Source organism: Leuciscus leuciscus (genome assembly GCF_965113295.1).
Source record: "Leuciscus leuciscus genome assembly, chromosome: 6".
NCBI classification, from domain to species: domain Eukaryota; kingdom Metazoa; phylum Chordata; class Actinopteri; order Cypriniformes; family Leuciscidae; genus Leuciscus; species Leuciscus leuciscus.
The window spans coordinates 32,608,533-32,623,895 of NC_138730.1; the positions used below are offsets into that span (position 1 = coordinate 32,608,533).

The following is a 15,363-nucleotide window of genomic DNA, read 5'->3' on the forward strand; positions in this document are numbered from 1 at the left end:
AGTGTGAATCAGCTCCACCCACTGGAGTGGTTTATTCTATAACAGTAGAAAAAAAATTGCTCATGTTAAAAAGTCAGAGCTCTTAGTTCTGTCAGGATGTTTATGTGTTTCAGTCACAGTGGGCTTTAGAGAGTAACAACAGAGTCAGACATCCTTGATTGCCAGAGAAACTGAGCTTGAGGATTTGTTGAGATCTGCATCCTCAAATTCTTTTTCACTGCTGCTTGATCCAGTTGAGTTTATGGAGCATGTGAACTGGGAATCCACTGGTTTTATGTTGGTACCAATAAAGATAAGGATATTGGTCACTGGTACTGTACTGTTAGCCTTAAAATTCTTAAAATATTTAAGTTTGATTGCATTTATAATAAAATATAAGTAGATTCTACTAATTTGTGGACATAATTTGAATGTGTGAGTAAATGTAAGTTAGATGGACTCAAATTATGAAGTTTTTCTCCTGACCATGCCTTCCACACATAGTTTGATGCTGCGAGTGAACATCATTTTGTCGTGGTGTGTGTGGATTCAAGGAGCTGTTAATGAGAAGTTGGAACATTTGTTTTAGCAAGTTCTATGAATTTGCTTTCTTGACATTTACCTTTTTATCGTTTCTTTGTTTTCCTCGAGAGTCCGTTTGTGAGCAGTGAAAATCAGTGTTTGTTTGTTTTTTAGATAGCTAGATTTCTCAATCACGTGCAGCCAGCGGACATCGCCGCGCTTGTCTGACCGGCGAGTTCAACGTACGTTTTTTTTTTTTTTTTTTTGTCTTTTTCTTCCTATTGTTTCTTTTTCACTCGAGGAGCTGTTGTTGAGACTGAGAGTGTAGGCTAACTGTTTGATCCTCAAGCCGGCGCCGAACACCGCGAGGACACGGCTATTGATTGAAAGAGTAAGTTAAACTTAACTAGATGTACCGCATCGCGGTACAAAATATGACCGCCGCTCAGGCCTGCACTGGCTTTCCACAAAAATAAATGACGTGGAGTAATTTGGCTGTATTGCGTGTTTATGTATATACCTAAAAAAAGTAATAGTATGTGCATGTCTGTGTGTGTGTGTGTGTGTGTGTGTGTGTGTATGTGTGTGTATTTGTGTATGTGTGTGTCTGTTTGTGTGTGTGTGTGTGTCTGTGCGTGTATGTATGTGTGCGTACATGTGTGCGCGTGTGTGTTTGTGTGTGTGTGTGTCTGTGCATGTGGATTTGTATGTGTGTGTATGGGTGTGTGTCTGTGCATGTGGATGTCAGTGTGTGTGCATGCTTGCGTGTGTTTGTATTCCTGCATGTGTGTGTGTGACAGTATCATCCTAAACCAGCAACCCTTCGCTCAACAGCACCATCTACAGGCCGATGAGTGTACAGTCACTAAATGTGCACATAAATGAATTTATTTTATACCCCCCCATGGATGAAATTCTACAAAACTTAGCAGAGGATACCCCCAGAGGTTGTCAAGTTAATCATACACATGAAATATGGTGCAGTTCTGAACATCTCCACTGAAGATAGGGGCGATTAAAGCAGAATAATATTGCATTTTCATTTTTTATGGGAGGGGCGCAAATCACAAATGAGTGATTATGGGCTAGGTTGATGTGCCATAAAAATGTCTTCATCCTCGGTGCCACGGTTCAGGTAGTTATTTAGGGTTTGGGTTTGGGGGGGCCCAGTGCGGGGGGGGGGGGGGGGGGGTGGCCCCCGGGGACCAAACGAAATTTTTCCGTAGAAGTCTAGTGGGGCTACATGCCCACCAAATTTCATGTTCCCCGGTGTTTCGGTGTCCCTGGTATCGTTGACGAAAAATGTACGGGGGCCCCAGCGCAGGGGGGGGAAGTGGCCCCCGGGGACCAAACGAAATTTTTCCGTAAAAGTCTAGTAGACCAACATACCATAAAAATGTCTTCATCCTCGGTGCCACGGTTCAGGTAGTTATTTAGGAAAAACTGCATTTTTTGGGGTTTGGGGGGGCCCAGCGCGGGGGGGGAGTGGCCCCCGGGGACCAAACGAAATTTTTCCGTAGAAGTGTAGTGGGGCTACATGCCCACCAAATTTCATGTTCCCCGGTGCTTCGGTGTCCCTGGTATCGTTGACGAAAAATTTACGGGGGCCCCAGCGCGGGGAGGGGGGAGTGGCCCCCGGGGACCAAACGAAATTTTTCCGTAAAAGTCTAGTAGACGAACATACCATAAAAATGTCTTCATCCTCGGTGCCACGGTTCAGGTAGTTATTTAGGAAAAACTGCATTTTTTGGGGTTTGGGGGGGCCCAGCGCGGGGGGGGGGAGTGGCCCCCGGGGACCAAACGAAATTTTTCCGTAGAAGTCTAGTGGGGCTACATGCCCACCAAATTTCATGTTCCCCGGTGCTTCGGTGTCCCTGGTATCGTTGACGAAAAATTTACGGGGGCCCCAGCGCGGGGGGGGAAGTGGCCCCGGGGACCAAACGAAATTTTTCCGTAAAAGTCTAGTAGACCAACATACCATAAAAATGTCTTCATCCTCGGTGCCACGGTTCAGGTAGTTATTTAGGAAAAACGGCATTTTTTTGGGTTTGGGGGGGCCCAGCGCGGGGGGGGAGTGGCCCCCGGGGACCAAACGAAATTTTTCCTTAGAAGTCTAGTGGGGCTACATGCCCACCAAATTTCATGTTCCCTGGTGTTTCGGTGTCCCTGGTATGGTTGACGAAAAATGTACGGGGGCCCCAGCGCGGGGGGGGGAAGTGGCCCCCGGGGACCAAATGAAATTTTTCCGTAAAAGTCTAGTAGACCAACATACCACAAAAATTTCTTCATCCTCAGTGCCACGGTTCAGGTAGTTATTTAGGAAAAACTGCATTTTTTTGGGTTTGGGGGGGCCCAGCGCGGGGGGGGAGTGGCCCCCGAGGACCAAACGAAATTTTTCCTTAGAAGTCTAGGGGGGCTACATGCCCACCAAATTTCATGTTCCCCGGTGTTTCGGTGTCCCTGGTATCGTTGACGAAAAATTTACGGGGGCCCCAGCGCGGGGGGGGGAAGTGGCCCCCGCGGACCAAACGAAATTTTTCCGTAAAAGTCTAGTAGACCAACATACCATAAAAATTTCTTCATCCTCGGTGCCATGGTTCAGGTAGTTATTTAGGAAAAACTGCATTTTTTTGGGTTTGGGGGGGCCCAGCGCGGGGGGGGAGTGGCCCCCGGGGACCAAACGAAATTTTTCCTTAGAAGTCTAGTGGGGCTACATGCCCACCAAATTTCATGTTCCCCGGTGTTTCGGTGTCCCTGGTATCGTTGACGAAAAATTTAAGGGGGCCCCAGCGCGGGGGGGGAAGTGGCCCCCGGGGACCAAATGAAATTTTTCCGTAAAAGTCTAGTAGACCAACATACCACAAAAATGTCTTCATCCTCGGTGCCACGGTTCAGGTAGTTATTTAGGAAAAACTGCATTTTTTTGGGTTTGGGGGGGCCCAGCGCGGGGGTGGTGTGGCCCCCGGGGACCAAACGAAATTTTTCCTTAGAAGTCTAGTGGGGCTACATGACCACCAAATTTCATGTTCCCCGGTGTTTCGGTGTCCCTGGTATCGTTGACGAAAAATTTAAGGGGGCCCCAGCGCGGGGGGGGGGGAAGTGGCCCCCGGGGACCAAACGAAATTTTTCCGTAAAAGTCTAGTAGACGAACATACCATAAAAATGTCTTCATCCTCGGTGCCACGGTTCAGGTAGTTATTTAGGAAAAACTGCATTTTTTGGGGTTTGGGGGGGCCCAGCGCGGGGGGGGAGTGGCCCCCGGGGACCAAACGAAATTTTTCCGTAGAAGTCTAGTGGGGCTACATGCCCACCAAATTTCATGTTCCCCGGTGCTTCGGTGTCCCTGGTATCGTTGACGAAAAATTTACGGGGGCCCCAGCGCGGGGGGGGAAGTGGCCCCGGGGACCAAACGAAATTTTTCCGTAAAAGTCTAGTAGACCAACATACCATAAAAATGTCTTCATCCTCGGTGCCACGGTTCAGGTAGTTATTTAGGAAAAACGGCATTTTTTTGGGTTTGGGGGGGCCCAGCGCGGGGGGGGAGTGGCCCCCGGGGACCAAACGAAATTTTTCCTTAGAAGTCTAGTGGGGCTACATGCCCACCAAATTTCATGTTCCCTGGTGTTTCGGTGTCCCTGGTATGGTTGACGAAAAATGTACGGGGGCCCCAGCGCGGGGGGGGGAAGTGGCCCCCGGGGACCAAATGAAATTTTTCCGTAAAAGTCTAGTAGACCAACATACCACAAAAATTTCTTCATCCTCAGTGCCACGGTTCAGGTAGTTATTTAGGAAAAACTGAATTTTTTTGGGTTTGGGGGGGCCCAGCGCGGGGGGGGAGTGGCCCCCGAGGACCAAACGAAATTTTTCCTTAGAAGTCTAGTGGGGCTACATGCCCACCAAATTTCATGTTCCCCGGTGTTTCGGTGTCCCTGGTATCGTTGACGAAAAATTTACGGGGGCCCCAGCGCGGGGGGGGGAGTGGCCCCCGGGGACCAAACGAAATTTTTCCTTAGAAGTCTAGTGGGGCTACATGCCCACCAAATTTCATGTTCCCCGGTGTTTCGGTGTCCCTGGTATCGTTGACGAAAAATTTAAGGGGGCCCCAGCGCGGGGGGGGGAAGTGGCCCCCAGGGACCAAACGAAATTTTTCCGTAAAAGTCTAGTAGACCAACATACCATAAAAATTTCTTCATCCTCGGTGCCACGGTTCAGGTAGTTATTTAGGAAAAACTGCATTTTTGGGGGTTTGGGGGGGCCCAGCGCGGGGAGGGAGTGGCCCCCGGGGACCAAACGAAATTTTTCCTTAGAAGTCTAGTGGGGCTACATGCCCACCAAATTTCATGTTCCCCGGTGCTTCGGTGTCCCTGGTATCGTTGACGAAAAATTCAGTAAGGTGACGAAAAAAAAAAAACTTTGACAATCCCTATATGACCGGCTAGCTACGCTAGCGGCGGTCATAACTAGATGTACCGCATCGCGGTACAAAATATGACCGCCGCTCAGGCCTGCACTGGCTTTCCACAAAAATAAATGACGTGGAGTAATTTGGCTGTATTGCGTGTTTATGTATATACCTAAAAAAAGTAATAGTATGTGCATGTCTGTCTGTGTGTGTGTGTGTGTGTGTGTGTGTGTGTGTATGTGTGTGTATTTGTGTATGTGTGTGTCTGTGTGTGTGTGTGTGTGTGTGTGTCTGTGCGTGTATGTATGTGTGCGTACATGTGTGCGCGTGTGTGTTTGTGTGTGTGTGTGTCTGTGCATGTGGATTTGTATGTGTGTGTATGGGTGTGTGTCTGTGCGTGTGGATGTCAGTGTGTGTGCATGCTTGCGTTTGTTTGTATTCCTGCATGTGTGTGTGTGACAGTATCATCCTAAACCAGCAACCCTTCGCTCAACAGCACCATCTACAGGCCGATGAGTGTACAGTCACTAAATGTGCACATAAATGAATTTATTTTATACCCCCCCATGGATGAAATTCTACAAAACTTAGCAGAGGATACCCCCCGAGGTTGTCAAGTTAATCATACACATGAAATATGGTGCAGTTCTGAACATCTCCACTGAAGATAGGGGCGATTAAAGCAGAATAATATTGCATTTTCATTTTTTATGGGAGGGGCACAAATCACAAATGAGTGATTATGGGCTAGGTTGATGTGCCATAAAAATTTCTTCATCCTCGGTGCCACGGTTCAGGTAGTTATTTAGGAAAAACTGCATTTTTGGGGGTTTGGGGGGGCCCAGTGCGGGGGGGGAGTGGCCCCCGGGGACCAAACGAAATTTTTCCGTAGAAGTGTAGTGGGGCTACATGCCCACCAAATTTCATGTTCCCCGGTGCTTCGGTGTCCCTGGTATCGTTGACGAAAAATTTACGGGGGCCCCAGCGCGGGGAGGGGAGAGTGGCCCCCGGGGACCAAACGAAATTTTTCCGTAAAAGTCTAGTAGACGAACATACCATAAAAATTTCTTCATCCTCGGTGCCACGGTTCAGGTAGTTATTTAGGAAAAACTGCATTTTTTTGGGTTTGGGGGGGCCCAGCGCGGGGGGGGAGTGGCCCCCGGGGACCAAACGAAATTTTTCCGTAAAAGTCTAGTGGGGCTACATGCCCACCAAATTTCATGTTCCCCGGTGCTTCGGTGTCCCTGGTATCGTTGACGAAAAATTTACGGGGGCCCCAGCGCGGGGGGGGAAGTGGCCCCGGGGACCAAACGAAATTTTTCCGTAAAAGTCTAGTAGACCAACATACCATAAAAATTTCTTCATCCTCGGTGCCACGGTTCAGGTAGTTATTTAGGAAAAACTGCATTTTTTTGGGTTTGGGGGGGCCCAGCGCGGGGGGGGAGTGACCCCCGGGGACCAAACGAAATTTTTCCTTAGAAGTCTAGTGGGGCTACATGCCCACCAAATTTCATGTTCCCCGGTGTTTCGGTGTCCCTGGTATCGTTGACGAAAAATTTAAGGGGGCCCCAGCGCGGGGGGGGAAGTGGCCCCCGGGGACCAAACGAAATTTTTCCGTAAAAGTCTAGTAGACGAACATACCATAAAAATGTCTTCATCCTCGGTGCCACGGTTCAGGTAGTTATTTAGGAAAAACTGAATTTTTTTGGGTTTGGGGGGGCCCAGCGCGGGGGGGGAGTGGCCCCCGGGGACCAAACGAAAGTTTTCCTTAGAAGTCTAGTGGGGCTACATGCCCACCAAATTTCATGTTCCCCGGTGTTTCGGTGTCCCTGGTATCGTTGACGAAAAATTTAAGGGGGCCCCAGCGCGGGGGGGGAAGTGGCCCCCGGGGACCAAACGAAATTTTTCCGTAAAAGTCTAGTAGACCAACATACCATAAAAATGTCTTCATCCTCGGTGCCACGGTTCAGGTAGTTATTTAGGAAAAACTGCATTTTTTTGGGTTTGGGGGGGCCCAGCGCGGGGGGGGAGTGGCCCCCGGGGACCAAACGAAATTTTTCCTTAGAAGTCTAGTGGGGCTACATGCCCACCAAATTTCATGTTCCCCGGTGTTTCGGTGTCCCTGGTATCGTTGACGAAAAAATTTAAGGGGGCCCCAGCGCGGGGGGGGGAAGTGGCCCCCAGGGACCAAACGAAATTTTTCCGTAAAAGTCTAGTAGACCAACATACCATAAAAATTTCTTCATCCTCGGTGCCACGGTTCAGGTAGTTATTTAGGAAAAACTGCATTTTTGGGGGTTTGGGGGGGCCCAGCGCGGGGGGGGAGTGGCCCCCGGGGACCAAACGAAATTTTTCCTTAGAAGTCTAGTGGGGCTACATGCCCACCAAATTTCATGTTCCCCGGTGCTTCGGTGTCCCTGGTATCGTTGACGAAAAATTCAGTAAGGTGACGAAAAAAAAAAAAAAAAAAAACTTTGACAATCCCTATATGACCGGCTAGCTACGCTAGCGGCGGTCATAATTAATGGTTTGAATACAAAAACGTATGTTATGTACTACTGTTTTATCTAAGTTCATAGCCCTCTTAACTACAGACTATCTTGTTTTGTGTTGCAGGACAAGAAGATCTGCTTTGGACCTGCAAGTATTGCCCTCATAACTGTGAAAAGAGAGCACATCTATTTAAACAATACAGGCTCAAACATGTAAGTTATAAATGAACAGAACAATTTCCTTGTTTACATCTGAAATGTATGTACATTTAAATCACTTTATGCACAATGTTTATGGCTCACAATGGCTTATTAGAATCAGAATGAGCTTTATTCGCCAAATGTGCACAAACACGCAAGGAATTTTTTGTGTTTTTTTACAGGAGCTCATACATACATATATGACATTAGAACAGGCATTTAAATGAGAACAAATAAATAGAATAAACAATAATAATAGTTCTAGTATACATCTGAAACAGAAGACTTATGTACAGATTTGTGCATTGTGTGTACAGCTCTATAAATAAAATTTGTACATGTATTTACACACACACAAAAAACAACAACCTCTTGCTTCTGTCTCAAGTACTGAATGAATTATACAGCAGGTGTTAATTGCTGTTTTAGCTATTTGAGCTGGAGATAGCATGGGGGAAAAAAGTGTTTTTGTGCCTAGATGTTCTAGTGCGCAGAGATCTGTAACATCTGTCTGACGGCAGAAGTGCAAACAGGTTTTGGCCGGGGTGGGAGGGGTCTGTGATGATGTTCCCTGCCCGTTTCTTCACTCTGGCATTGTACAAGTCCTGAAGGTTGGGGAGGTGTACACCAATGATCCTTTCAGCTGTCCTAACAGTCCGTTGTAGTCTTCTTAAATCTGATTTGCTGGCTGACCCAAACCAGACAGTTATAGAAGTGCACAGAACCGACTCAACAACAGCTGAGTAAAACTGAGTCATCTGCGCTTGTGGTAGGTTGAACTTTTTCAGTTGACGAAGGAAGTACAACCTCTGTTGGGCCTTTTTGACAATGGAGTCAATGTGATTGTCCCACTTCAGGTCCTGAGAGATGGTAGTGCCCAGGAACCTGAATGACTCCACTGCTGTCACAGTGCTGTCCATGATGGTGAGAGGGGGGAGTGCAGGGGGGTTTCTCCTAAAGTCCACTATCATCTCCACAGTTTTGAGCGTGTTCAGCTCCAGGTTGTTATGACTGCACCAGACAGCCAGCTGTTCAGCCTCTTGTCTGTAAGCAGACTCGTCATCGTCCTGGATGAAGCCAATGACTGTGGTGTCGTCTGCAAACTTCAGGAGCTTGACGGAGGAGTCTTTGGAGGTGCAGTCATTTGTGTAGAGGGAGAAAAGCAGTGGGGAGAGAACGCACCCTTGGGGGGCACCAGTGCTGATGGTAAGGGTCCGAGATGTGACTTTTCCCAGCCTCACTAGCTGCTGCCGGTCTGTCAGGAAGCTGATGATCCACTGACAGATGGAGGAGGGCACAGAGAGCTGGGTTAGTTTATTCAGGAGGGTATCCGGGACGATGGTGTTGAAAGCGGAGCTTAAGTCCACAAACAGGATCCTTGCATAAGTCCCTGGTTTGTCCAGATGTTGGAGGATGTAGTGCAGTCCCATGTTGACTGCATCATCCACAGACCTGTTTGCTCAATAAGCAAACTGCAGGGGGTCCAGCAAGGGTCCAGTGAGGTCCTTCAGGTAGGCCAGCACCAGTCTCTCAAATGACTTCATGACCACAGATGTCAAAGCAACAGGTCTATAATCGTTAAGTCCAGAGATTTTAGGTTTCTTGGGTACCGGGATGATGGTGGAGTGTTTGAAGCAGGAGGGGACTTCACACAGCTCCAGTGATCTGTTGAAAATCAGTGTGAAGATGGATGACAGCTGGACAGCGCAGGCTTTGAGACAGGCTGGTGAGACACCGTCTGGGCCTTTGGCTTTCCTTATCTTCTGTTTCCTGAAGACTCTGCATGCATCCTCCTCACTGATCTGAGGTGCAGGCTGAGAAGCAGTAGGGGGAGGGAGGGGGGTGTTGATGGTTGTGTGTAGAGACGGTCAGAGCGGGTGTGGGGTGTGAGAGCAGGCTTTTCAAATCTACTGTAAAATACATTGAGATCGTCGGCCAGTCGTTGATTCTCAACAGTGTTGGGGGATGGTGTCTTTAGCTGGTGATGGCTTTCAGGCCTGTCCACACTGATGCAGGGTCGTTAGCTGAAAACTGGCTTTTCAGCTTTTCAGAGAAGCTCCTCTTAGTATTTGGCCTGTTTGTACAAGGCTCTGTCCCCACTCCTGTAGGCATCCTCTTTGGCCTGACGAAGATGTTTTCCCTTACGAAAAAAAGAAGTTTATTCAAGTGTTCTATTAGTATACTTCTTTTAAACTAAAAATAAGAAAGTATACTTTGTCTACTTTTTATATAGTTCTCAGAAATATACTTTATGTACTTCTCAGAAATATACTTCAAATTGCACTTAAGTATTCTTGACTTATACTGACAGAAAAGTCCAAGTATATTTGGCCTATACTTGTTGATCAAGATATAGCCTACTTAAAAGTATAATTAAGTATTCTAAGTATTCTTGGCTTGTACTTGTGTTTACTATTTTGATTGAGTAGCTTATTAAATACTTTTTTAAAAACATAATATTACACACCGTCTTATAAACTAACATGTTCAGCTTTATATAGTAACAAACTTTCGGGTGGAATAGCTTAGAGAGTAAATAAAATAAGCATGGAAAATAAGTTTATTCAAGTGTTCTATTAGTATACTTCTTTTCAACTAAAAAGAAGAAAGCATACTGTCAGTCTACATTTTATATACTTCTCAAAAATATACTTAATTACACTTAAGTGTACTTGACTTATACTGAGAGAAAAGTCCAAGTATATTTGGCCTATACTTGTACTCAATCTTTAGATCGAGATATACTTAAAATGATTATTCAATTATTATTCAATTATTCAAAGTATACTTGGCTTGTAGTTGTGTTAACTCTTCTGATCAAGTAGCCTATTAAATATACTTTTTTTTTTACATAGTTTTTCATATACAGTCTTATGAAACTTTGATATATATTAAACTATATTAAACTTATATAAAATATATGAAACTAAAATATTGATATAAAACAGATATGTTTCTAATTCTGCGTATCTGAATTTTTGTGTAGGCTAGTCCACTGGTAGTGTACATATTTACTTTAATTTAACTTTTCCCCACCATTGACTGAATTTTCCAGCTATCCATGTTTTCACTGGTATACGGTAGGGGGCGCTATGACACATCTTCGAGTACAGAATCTCTGGATCAAAACACAGGAGAAGAAGCTGAAACAAGTGATAGAAGATTGCTCACTCAAATGTAAAATAATGTAATATCAAACATTAAACAGCTTGTAAATCAAAACTGCTTAATGTTTCCAAATGAAATGAAGCGTAGGCATAACCCATGAAGAGAAAACGACTGTGAAGCTTTGGGGGTGTTGGACTCGATCTACTCCATCTGTGTTTTGATCATCGTTCTGGATCTGATCAAGGCGTAGTCTTTGACAAAAATGTGATTTTCTCAACTATTTTGTTTAAAATGTTGCCTTTATGAAACTTACTGACATTCAAGTGTTGATAAAAAAGGATGCATGAAGCTAATAAAATGTTTTTAAAATTAAAGTAGAGTTAAAGGTATTTTTCAAATATAAAAAAATAACATTTGAACATCGTAGTATAGGCCTACTGCAACTGCAAAAATGTTATATAAATAGTGTAGCGCGTGGCTCGTTTTCTAGATCTTATAAATTTCCGATTATGGACCAGACTCAGAAGATTTTCGGGTCGACTCACTGAAGCAAAACTAGCAAAATATATATTAATAACAAATTCAAATTAACAAATCACTCAAGACTACTGGACTGCAATTAATTATATAAAAGGTAAGTATATTTTTTTCTCTTTGTTGGTTGTCGGAATAATTATAGAAATGAAATAAAGATAAAACAATTAAATGACGGAAATATACAGTATTTCAATAAAATGACATGTACCAGAGAAACACCAACAAAATTTCCCAATGTCACTTTTCTAAATCTCAACCTCAATATTTCAATTTCAGATTCAACAGTTGTTCTCTCAATTGCAAAAATAAGTAATACGAATGTTCATCAAAATGGAAACAGTTCAGTCCATGAAGAAGAAAAAACTTGAATTCTTGTCTTCGCGAAAATCCAGGTAATATCCAGGTAAATTGGAAAAATATGCAATGTGTGTAGTTCTGTCCTACCCACTCAGAAACTTTGTTTCTCACAACACTTTTTACAGGTTTCCAGGGACGAAGTGATGGGATGGCTCGCCAGTCCAACCAGGGATAGGAAATCCACAGCTGGACAGAAATCACGGAATCAGAACGGAACCTCAGCAGCAATTCAGGAACTCTCAACAGAGAATTAAATCAAAGAAAAGAGAAGAAACATACCAAAAAAAAAAAAACCCGGCCTTGAAAAACAAAGCCAAACACAATTATTAGTATCTCATTCAAATAAACCTTTTTAAACAATCAAAATGACTCTCTTCAATCATTTAAATACATATGCATGCTAATCACCATGTGCTCGATTAACACATGAATCTATATACAGAGCTAGCAAGCTAGCACCGCATGGCACACACTTCCCAATAGAGAAAAATACACAATCTCAACAAATAATACATCTCTGCATTATTTAACGTAACTACATACACTCACATAGTATATTATAAAACATTTTCAAAATTTTTTCCTATTATTACCCACTTTACCGATGCATTGCTCACATTACTTTTACAAAAACAATATTCTCATTAGTCAAACACACTTCTCATAAAGAAAACAGTACTCACTAGGGATGGCTGACGCGAAACAGTCGTTCCGAAGCTTTGCGAGATCCCGAAGCGCAGATGTTTCGAAACACTGATCCGAAGCGTGATTCAAAACACCCATGTCACGTGACTATGGCCAAACGAAGCCTCGAAGTGTTTCACTAAAGTGTTTCATCAGGTGTGGTCCGCCGAATCAGCGTTTGATTGACACGGTCGGGAATAGACCACACAATCGCACATCTGTATAAAAGTGAAATCAACGCATATTGACCTCGTGGGTTTTTGTGAGAGGAGTTTAATTTTGAGATAGCGGATTTTTGGTGATATAATGACACAGTGAGATTTGATTAGTTATAGGCTATTTAGGCTTACTTTTAAATTTACACAACACATTGACTGATAGGCTATAGACAGACAGAGTATAGTGACACATTAATAGATACATAGATATACATATAGACAGCTAGATTAATAGATAGATACATATATAGATTATAGATACATATATAAATACATATATTATAGATAGATACATATATACATAGATAGATTATATCTAGATACATATCTAGGTACATATCTAGACACATAGATAGATTCATATATATAGATACATAGATAGATTTGGATAGATAGATAAAATGGAGGCTCCCCAGAAGAGATGCCGTACATCTGTGGTGTGGGAGCATTTCCGTTTAGAAATCCCAAATAAAGTGAGATGTGTGTATTGTGATCGGCAGCTAGCCTTCTGCAACAATACATCATCCATGATGCGCCATTTGAGGAGAATTTGCGTATTTGCCCAGAACTCATGATCCACTAACTTACTGGAAAGAGAGAGCAGTAATCTTTCCTCATTTGTATGTCCTAGCTAAAAAATATATTTGCATGCCAGCAACAAGTGTCTCTTGTGAGAGGATTTTTTCAAAGGCTGGAGAAATTATCTGTAAAAAAAGAAGTAGGCTAAGTCCTTCCACAGCAGAGAAATTCATATTTTTTTGATAAAAATCTCAAAAAAAGTGAGATATTGTGGCTTGATTTCTTTTAGTAATATTCATTTTTTCAATATTCACAGGACCAAAATAACATTATGCACAGTGAGGAGCCTATAGGTTACAAGCTTCACATATTAGAAAAATACAATAATAAAAAAACTTTTTTTTTTTTAATGGCTCGTCAAGGTTGTTTCAGATCAACACCTGCAAGTGACCACTAGGTGTCACCGTTGAGACGGGTGTCGGTTTGATTCGAAGCCTCGAAACAATATGGCCCATTTGGTTCAACTGTTTCATTGCTTCACGAAGCCTCGATCTGCCCACCACTACCATCAGGGTTGGGGAGTAACGGAATACATGTAACGGCGTTATGTAATCAGGATACAAAAATCCAGTAACTGTAATCCGTTACAGTTACGTCAAAAAACGTAGGAATCAGATTATAGTTACATTTTGAAAAAAAGGGGGAATACTTTCAGGATTACAATGGTTTCATTTAAAACTAAATAAATAAGTATTTTGGCATAAAAACACTATATTAAGCGCTGCTTGATTATACAGTAGTTCCTGGTTCTGTTGCCAGTAATGACTCACGTGTGCCACGCGCTGGTGCATGCGCAAATAACAGCTGTCTACAATCTCCTCAGACGCTGAATGAATCACTGCTGCTAGTAGAAACGATGCTGCCTGCGGGTAAAATCGCTTTTATTTCATGGAAATTCCGCTGCTATTTTGTAGAAATTAGGAGAGTAGCTTTTTTTAGTACCCAAAATGTCCTTTCTTAATCTCTTCTCACTTAACGGGATGTTCGCTGTCTAGGTAACGTAGGGGAACTCCCACTGCCAACGCCCCAAGTTCAGTCAGGCAAATTAAGAAAGATCACGGCTTTAGTCAACATGTAGGCCTATTTTAAAATAAACTAATATGTAGATTGTGTAAAAATTGTAAATGTTTTGTTTAAATTTTTTAGTTAAAAATTAGTTAAAAATAAAACAAAATAATCTGTAATACCATATATTAGCCAATAGATGTCTGTATAGCCCTTTACATAAATATATATTCAGGCTTGTGTGTATATTTTGCAAATATTGTACACTGGAATGGAATAAATAAAAAATAATTATTTTTATAATATTTCTTCTTGCTTGACTTTATTTATATACGTGACCTTGAAGTAATCCAAAAGTAATCAGTTACATTACTTTCATATTATAGTACTTGGATTACGTTACTGAATACTTTTTTTATGAAGTAATTTGTAACTGTAACGGAATAAATTTTTAAAGTAACCCTCCCAAGCCTGGTTACCATTGCTTAAATTTTTTAGGGCAAGCAGTGTGCTCCAATTTTTTAAGTAGATTCAACTTGTCCGGGCTAACAGTGTGTAAGTGAAGTGTAACCACGTCATGTTCAGAAGCTGTTTGAACTCTTGTTGGCTGATTAACAGAATCTTGTGTATTGCACTCTGTCAGGAAATATAAAAGAAAGTAAAGAAACAAATCGGTTTTCATATATCTTCTCAAGTAAGGATACAATTATGTTACACTTAAAGTTATTTACCAAGTACTGCAGCCATTAAAAGTAAATTCCTCAGCCAGATTAACATGTTAATGTACAGCAGGAAATATCAGACTAGAGTTTACCAGCGCATAACTGTTTGTAGAGGTTACACACATACAGCAGGAACTTCATCTCAACCATGATGGAGGTGGAAACTGCTCAACACAGTGGCCAACTTCTGAAATTACATAGTTTCCATTCAATTTTAAAGTGTTCTTTTGAGAGACAAAAGCTCAAATAATCATTGTCTGACTTTCTGTATAATGAAAACAAATGTTTTTAAATTGTATCATCCTTTATTGATTGACTTGTCTCTGTGCACAGGGGTATTTTGTCATGCTGAAATAGTAAAGGATCCTCCACAAACTGCTACAGCAAAACTAAAAAGCATGCAGGTCTCTAGAATGTTACTGACAGAAATTATAAAGACATTTAGATAAAAGTGTCTTAAATGAATAAATGTAAACTTACTGGAATAGCAAAGCCTATTACTTTAAAGTGATTTTTACATTCATATAGCTATATATAATGTATGAGGCTTTGTTTTT

The 15,363-nt window shown here is 42.7% G+C and overlaps 1 long non-coding RNA gene across 3 annotated transcripts in view; it reads left to right on the forward strand.

Moving 5' to 3' along the window:
• LOC309500425 overlaps positions 1–15,363 on the forward strand; it is a 149,413-nt gene that overhangs the window by 63,259 nt on the left and 70,791 nt on the right. For 2 of the 3 annotated variants that reach the window (XR_014206570.1, XR_014206571.1), the window contains one exon: positions 676–892. This is a non-coding gene — a long non-coding RNA (uncharacterized lncRNA). Of the gene's footprint in view, positions 1–382; positions 893–15,363 lie in introns of all 3 variants that reach the window. The other variant, XR_014206569.1, reaches the window with a different exon arrangement.